Source organism: Triticum dicoccoides, chromosome 2B, assembly GCF_002162155.2.
Source record: "Triticum dicoccoides isolate Atlit2015 ecotype Zavitan chromosome 2B, WEW_v2.0, whole genome shotgun sequence".
Classification (NCBI taxonomy): domain Eukaryota; kingdom Viridiplantae; phylum Streptophyta; class Magnoliopsida; order Poales; family Poaceae; genus Triticum; species Triticum dicoccoides.
This window is the reverse complement of record NC_041383.1, coordinates 39,464,141-39,472,038: the sequence shown is the minus strand read 5'-3', so window position 1 is coordinate 39,472,038 and position 7,898 is coordinate 39,464,141.

The window sequence follows — 7,898 nt, the reverse complement described above, 5'->3', positions numbered from 1 at the left end:
TTGGAGAAGTTCTCGACAAAGCGACGACAATAGCTCGCTAAGCCCAGAAAACTCCGAACTTGCTTGACCGATTCAGGTGGAGTCCAATTAAGGACGGCTTGAACTCGCTCAGGGTTAACAGCAATACCTTTACCAGATATTACATGACCCAAATAGGTCACTTCTGACAACCAGAATTCACATTTAGAAAATTTGGCATAAAGGCGATGCTCTCGAAGTTTCTGCAACACTAGCCTTAGATGTTCGGCATGTTCTTCCTCGTTCTTGGAATAGATGAGTATATCATCGAGGTAAACCACGACGAATTTATCCAAATACTCCATGAAGATTGAGTTCATTAACCGAGAAAAGGTGGCTGGAGCGTTGGTTAATCCGAAGGACATGACGGTGTACTCGTATTGGCCATAACGAGTAACAAAGGCCGTTTTAGGAATGTCCCCGTTTCTGATTTTGATTTGATGGTAGCCCAACCTCAAATCCATCTTGGAGAAGACTGAGGATCCAGTGAGCTGATCATACAGGTCGTTGATCCTGGGAAGCGGATATTTGTTCTTGATTGTGACCAAATTGACAGGTCGGTAATCTACAACCATCCGGTCCGTACCATCCTTCTTCTTGACGAATAGGACGGGGCAAGCCCACGGAGAAGAGCTAGGCCGGATGAAACCCTTTTTCAAGGACTCATCGAGTTGTTTCTTAAGTTCGGCTAGTTCTAGGGGTGCCATCTTATAAGGTCTTCTAGCAATCGGAACGGTTCCTGGAATGAGGTCTATTACGAACTCAACATCCCTGTCAGGTGGAACACCTGGCAATTCTTCTGGGAAGACATCCGGGAAGTCACGGACTACCGGAACGTCCTCGAGGTCTGGCAAAGGGCTGGCGTTAAGAGAATATAATTGTCGCTTGGCTATTCGGGTCAAGACATTGACTATCTTCCCCGAAGGATGGGTGAGTTGAACAGTCCTAGAGAAGCAATCAATTTGGGCATGATGAGTCGACATCCAGTCCATACCCAAAATGATATTAATATCTGAAGATTTAAGGGCTATCAAAGACGCGAGGAAAACAAGTCTGTCGACTTGGATTTCATTTCCATGGCTTACTCGAGAAGTTTGCCATTTGGATCCCGGAGTTTGAATTACCATAGAGGTTGGCATATCACCGAATGCGACGTTATGCAAACGAGCATAATTTTCAGATATGAAAGAATGAGAGGCTCCTGTATCGAAAAGAACAGATGCCGAGTGGCAATTAACATGAAGCGTACCAAGAACGACGTTGGGATCCTCTTGAGCTTCTTCGGCAGAAATACAATTGACATGGCCACGTGAAGCGGTGACCGGCTTGGCGTGGAATATTTTTCCTGTCGGCTTGCCACGGCCAACAGCTTTAACAGATTGATTGGGGTTGGTCTGGGGACACTCACGCATATAGTGGCCAGATTCCCCACACTTGAAACAAGTCACGGAACTGGTACGTGGAGGAGCATTGTTAGTTGGACCCCCATAGGGCTTGGCTGGAGCAGACTGTTGAACGGGGCGAGGCGCCTGGAAGGATGGCCTCGGTGTAAACCTGGGTGGCAGGGCGGTGTTGGGTACCCACACGCGGCGCTTCTGAGGAGCAGCACCGGATGAGGAACCCATGTCACGGCCATGCTTGCGTGTTGCGTCATAATCAGTCTGACCAGTTTCAGCACTGATGGCTTTGTTGACAAGTTTCTGAAAAGATGTGCATTCATGCAGACGGAGGTCGCGGCGAAGCTCAGGACTAAGGCCCTTACGGAACCTTGCTTGCTTCTTGGCATCAGTAGACACTTCCTCAGTTGCATATCGTGCGAGATTACCAAACTCCCTGCTGTAAGCATCCATAGAGAGTCGGCCTTGGGTGAAACTGCAAAATTCTTCACGTTTACGGTCCATGAGACCCTCCGGAATGTGATGTTCACGGAAAGCCTCACTGAACTCAGCCCAAGTAGTGACATGGCCCGCCAGGCGCATAGCTCCATAATTCTCCCACCATAGACTGGCGGGGCCTTCAAGATGGTATGCAGCAAAGGTGACCTTGTCAGCCTCCGCTACCAGCGCGGAACGCAGTTTGTGAGAAATACTGCGAAGCCAGTCATCAGCGTCGAGAGGCTCGACGGAGTGGTGGAACGTGGGTGGATGTAATTTGATAAAATCACTGAGTGACACCACGTTAGTCCTCTGATGGTGTGCCGTGTTCTGTTCAATACGCTCTAACAAACGGTTGGTCTCCCGCTTGTTTCTCTCAGCTTCCATCATAACCTCGGCTAGTGAAGGAGGATGAGGCAGATTTACATCCCTGGCTTCACTGCCTTCGGCCTGCTCTTGAGAAGCAGGGTTAGCGCGCGTGTTGACCATCCTAGGAAAACAAGACAATGATTTAGTCAGGATGATAAAATTCCGACATAGGGTAGAAATGTAAGGAATAACTCGAAATGCAAGATGATCATCCGTATGACATGGTAGATACAGAAACTGCTTCTTTTATTCCATGGTCATACACACCATACAGGGTTTAGTACAAGACCAAACAAAGTACTATTACGGTGAAAGAGGATTACATCTCATCGGAGGCATTCCAAGCTCCTATACATTATTTTTCTACACCTCCGGAAGGAGTACAAACTAGGTCATATCCCACGAGTCACGCGGGACGATAGACGACACAGCTAGTGCGAACTAGTGATACTACCACTAACTCAGACCGATCCGTAGTAGTCCTCGTAAAAGTCACCTCCATAGCCTGGGAGCTCAACATGATCATCCGGAAACAGACGATCTCGCGGAGCTTGTGGACCATAGGGGCTAGGATGAGGCCTTGGACCAACAAACGGTGGCCTGCGGGGACCGCGAGGTGGGGTGATGCCTCCTACATCACGCCAAACCATCACGTCTGGCAGAGCGGATCTCACAGGATAGAGATCGCGCATATCTGAATATCCAGCTTGCACTGCCGGTGCGAACCGAGTCAAAGTGGCCCAGTGGTCAGCACGGGTATTGAAGAGCTCTAACCTCAAGGCCCGATTTTCACGGTCCTTATCCTCGAGCATCTCGGCAGTGGTGCGAGTCCGTGAATCCTCCTGGGTGGGGTCAGCATAGATAGCCTGGAGATACCCTTGTGCTCCCGGAAGTGATCCTGGCATATACCGGAAATCAGAGTCCCGAAATATACCAGATCTGACTCGCATAATGGTCATCATAGAGTAGGCGGCGTCCTGCACAGCCATCTCAATGGTAACCCCGAGTCCATAAGAGCAGTGAAGAGGCTCGGTGGATCCAGGATAAGATGGAAATATCCTGACAGTGCAGAGATACTGGCTTTGATTAAAGTCTCGGAATTGCTCTTCGACCGTGTACTCAGGATACTAGCGGTATCCAGCCTCAGTCATTACCCTGACCAACTTGGCAGTATGGCCGGGTACATCTAGGCATCGAGTCAGGCGAACCACTTGATTGAGGTCGCGAGTGGCCATCTGAAAGCACAATCATAATGCAAGGGCATTAGAATTTCTAGCAAAATTTCGGCAGCATAACAGCTGTAAATGCTCAAGAAGGATTTGAGACATTTGACAAAGGATTTCGTACACACTCAACATCATCGTATCAAATTCTGAATCCATTCTAAGAACATAATGTGGTAGTAGAACTGAACTAGGCTTGTATCCATCAAACTTATAAGGTACTACTGAATAGTAACACGTGATCCTGATAGAGAGAATAGATCCTAATTCCTTAACCCCCGGTAGAAGAATGGACTGACTCAGATCAGAATGTTATAAGATAAAGAAGTAAAAGGAGCGTTACGTTCCCACCCACAAACAATTCCCCTACATATAACTAAAGAATTTCTAGACTCAACATCGACCAATTTGGCTTGGAGAACCTACAGGCAGTCCGGCTCTGATGCCAACGCCGTCAGGACCCCGACTCGATGTCACATCGATCTAGCCGGTAACACCTCATATCACTTTGCGGCCTCACGCACGGTATCCTCACGGGTGTCGCCTTACCTTTGCCCGGGACCGTTTGCGCCTTTTGGCTCACGTATATGATAGTGTCGCTAGCATCCATATGACAAAGAGCCCGGGCTGACATGACTAGTCGTAAACCCAAAGTGGCACAGACTTACAGGGACAGGCATTCATGACCCAGCTTCGAACGTGTCGGTCATCAGCAAGTGGGTCCGGGCTGTAGCACTGGGCTAGCAGGACTCCGGTAAACCGGGCTGTAGCGGGCTAACAGGACTCCGGTACTCAAAGCGTGACATTTCCCCGAAGGGACAGACACAGGAACGAAGAAGGACACATGCCGGCCAGCCTAAGTGTTCCAGAGCAGTAGCAAGCTACCATGGCTCAGCGGTAACACTAGGAGACATTTCCCGGTAAGAGAGGCTACTAAAGATAAACAACTAGATAGTCAGATCCCACACATACCAAGCATTTCAATCATACACACAATATGCTCGATATGTGCAAATACAACGAAGCATCACAACATGACTCTATGACACAAGTACTTTATTTAAGGCTCAGAGAGCCATACATGACATACACAAAGGTACGGGTCTCACGACCCAACATACAAGTCATACAGTCATACAAACCAGCAGCGGAAGTAACTTGTCTGAGTACAGACAACTAGTAAAATAAAAGAGGCTTGGGAAGCCTAGCTATACTACAAGGTCCTTCACAAGCTCAGGGTCACCACCTGGGTCTTTCAGCCTACTCGTTGATGTCAACGTCTACATAGAACCCATCAGAAAGGGTTGCAGCGTCTTCTGTAAAAATGTAGATTATAGCAACATGAGTACAAAGGTACTCAGCAAGACTTACATCAGAACCTACATACATGCATATTATCAAGAAGGGTTGGTGGAGTTATTGCAGCAAGCCAGCTTTGACTCTTGGCTAGACTATCCTACGAGACTCCAACTTGAAATGGTTTTGCGCACACGAGTCCACTACTCACCAATTCAATACACTACCGAGGATCCGCCTCCGTCTTCCTACGGAAGAGCCATCCTCGGCACTCACACTTATCTTGAGGCTTTTAACAGTTTCCATTTACTTGTCTATGAACTGTATAAGCAACCAAGTAGTCCTTTACCGCGGACGCGGCTATTCGAATAGATCATGTTAACCCTGCAGGGGTGTACTTCTTCATACACGCTCTCACCACTTACTGTCGTTTACACGACATGTACTCGGCAACCTTCAAGCGGAAGCCCAACGTGGGTGTCGGCCACGACCTACCTAATCACCTAAGCCTCCAGTCCAGGTTTATCGCCTATCCAGGTTCCATCCGCAGGGAGTCCGGCCGAGGTTTCCCATACGGCCCCGAACGATGTGAACAGGGTTCCCGAGATACCTAACGGGTATTCGGTACACCGTGCCACGTACCTACCGCATCACAGCCCACCCCTACGGTCAGCGCTGTCCACGGCCTCCAGTAGGCTACAAACACCAGAAACTACTTGCAACTCCTGGACGGAGAACTAGGGTGAATAAGAAGCCGAGAGGGTCCATTGGTTTCGGGCCCAATGCATGGTAGTAGCTGATTCTTAAATCACACATACAGATCTCAGTGCTTAAGGTCGGCTTCAATGAAACAACCCACCATGTACTCCTACATGGCCTCTCATCGATACCTTTACCAAATCGTGTTCACCACACCACTCTCATTACCGACATAAACATTTCACTCTAGCCCATCACCCAGATGAACCAGACCTGACCCGACTCTAAGCATAGCAGGCATGGCAAGGTAGGAACAACACATACATATGGCTCAAACAACTCCTACACATGCTAGTGGGTTTCATCTAGTTACTGTGGCAATGACAGGTCATGCAGAGGAAATGGGTTCAACTACCGTAGCACACAGCAGTTTGAAACGCGTTGTCTTAATGCAGTAAAAGAGAGCAGGAGCGAGAACATGGGATTGTATCGATATGATCAAATGGTTGGTTGCTTGCCTGATGGTTCGATGCACTGATACGGTTCTTCGTTAGGGTAATCACGGTACTCTTCGGGGACAGAACCTGCCGCAGAGAGCACCGATTCACAAACATTACCAAACAGTATGCAACAATATGATGCATGCATGAGACATGGCAAAATGAGTGTATTGGGCTAATGCAACTAAAACCAGAAGGGTTTGGACAAATTTGAATCAAGGATTCAAATTTCAAATTCAAATATGGCCTTTTAAAGTGCTTTTCCTTGTTCTGCTTAAAACATCAATTTAACTTGTTTGATCATGCATGAAAATAGTACAGATGGATAGATTGGATTTTTCTGATCATTTTTCATATATAATTTGTCCAATTTGGAGTTACAGAATAAAAGTTATGAATTTTTGAAGTTTAAATAATATTCTGGAATTTCCTGATTTAAATTAAATCCAGAAAATCAATTACTGCGTCAGCCTGACGTCAGTGTGACGTCAGCAGGTCAACGGAACTGGTCCAGGTCAAACCTGACAGTGGGTCCCGCATGTCAGGGTGATTATTTTAATTAAAACTAATCCTGTTTAATTAACAGGGCTGGGCCCCACCTGTCATTGACTCAGGGGAGTCAACCAGGGCCCACCCGTGGTCAAACCCGGTCGGCTGCACCGGCGTTTAGCCGCCGGCGAGCCCGACGCGGCGGCGGAAGTGGTTTTGACCATTTCGGCCACCAAATGGGCCGCGGAGACCACCGGAGTGGAGCTGAGGACAAACCGCAGCTCTTGGCGGAGTCCGTTGGGGTCGGGGTGGCCGGAGTTGGCGCCGGCGACGACTTTGGCGGCCACCGGGGTTCGGTCGGAGGTGAACTTGGCGCTAGAGGGTTCGGTGAGGCTCGTGGAGTAGCTAGCTAGGTGCTGCGGAACTTGGTGAGTAAGATGGACACCATCTTGTGGCCGGGGGATGACCGGGAGCACGTCGGCGACGAGCTCCACGGCGGTGGGTGCGGTTGAGCTCCGGGAGGTTGCTACACGGCTCGGGAGCAAGAACGGAAGGGAGGGGAAGATGGCTAAGCTCACAGTGAGTGCGACGGAGTTCTTGGTGCGGCCGAAGATGGACCGGAGCGACGACGGCGTTGAAGGGGATCTCCGGCGACGGTGAGCTCGGGCGAGGTCGGTGCGGTGGTCTCGGGCGTTGCGAGCGCTCGGGGCTCGGCTGCTCGATGAAGTGGACAGCGGCGGAGCTCCTGGACACGGTGAGACGGCGTGGGGTGGTCGGAGGGCGTGGCTACGGCGAGGGGGTGGCGGCGATGGCGTCGGCCATGGCTGGGGCGTGCGAGGGGGAGGAGCTGGAGAGGAGAGGGGGTGTCTGGGGGGTTCGGGGGAGAGAGGGAGGCCGATCCACGACGTCACCTGGCGAGGGGAGCGGCGAGGCGGCGAGCAGGTGCGTGGCGCACGCCGCGGTCGCCGTCGGGCACCTGCCTGCCTGCCTGGCCGGCAAGCAGCTCGCTGGAGCGGTGCTGGGCTGGGCCGGCAGGTGGGCCGGGGGCAGGCGCCAGGTAAGCTTTCCCCCTTTTTTTTGTTTCTGTTTTTATTTAATATATCTGCAACTTTGTTGAATTTAATAAAATACCTAGGCAACTTCAAAAATCACCAAATCACTCCTGGTCCATAGTTGGATTATTTCCAACATGAAACATTTTAGTTTGGAGGTATTTGAGCATTTAAATATTTTATATAATTTTAAATGCCCAAATTCAAATATTTATGAATTAATTCAAAAACCCTAAGATGGCCTAGGAAAATGTGCACCACTTTTGGCAGAGGTTCTGAACCAAGACAAAAATGATGGGCATTTTAGAAGGGCATTTCAGGTTCATTGAAAATTATTTTAGTAAACCCTAGTTGGTTTCAGAGGGGACTGGGGGTTCT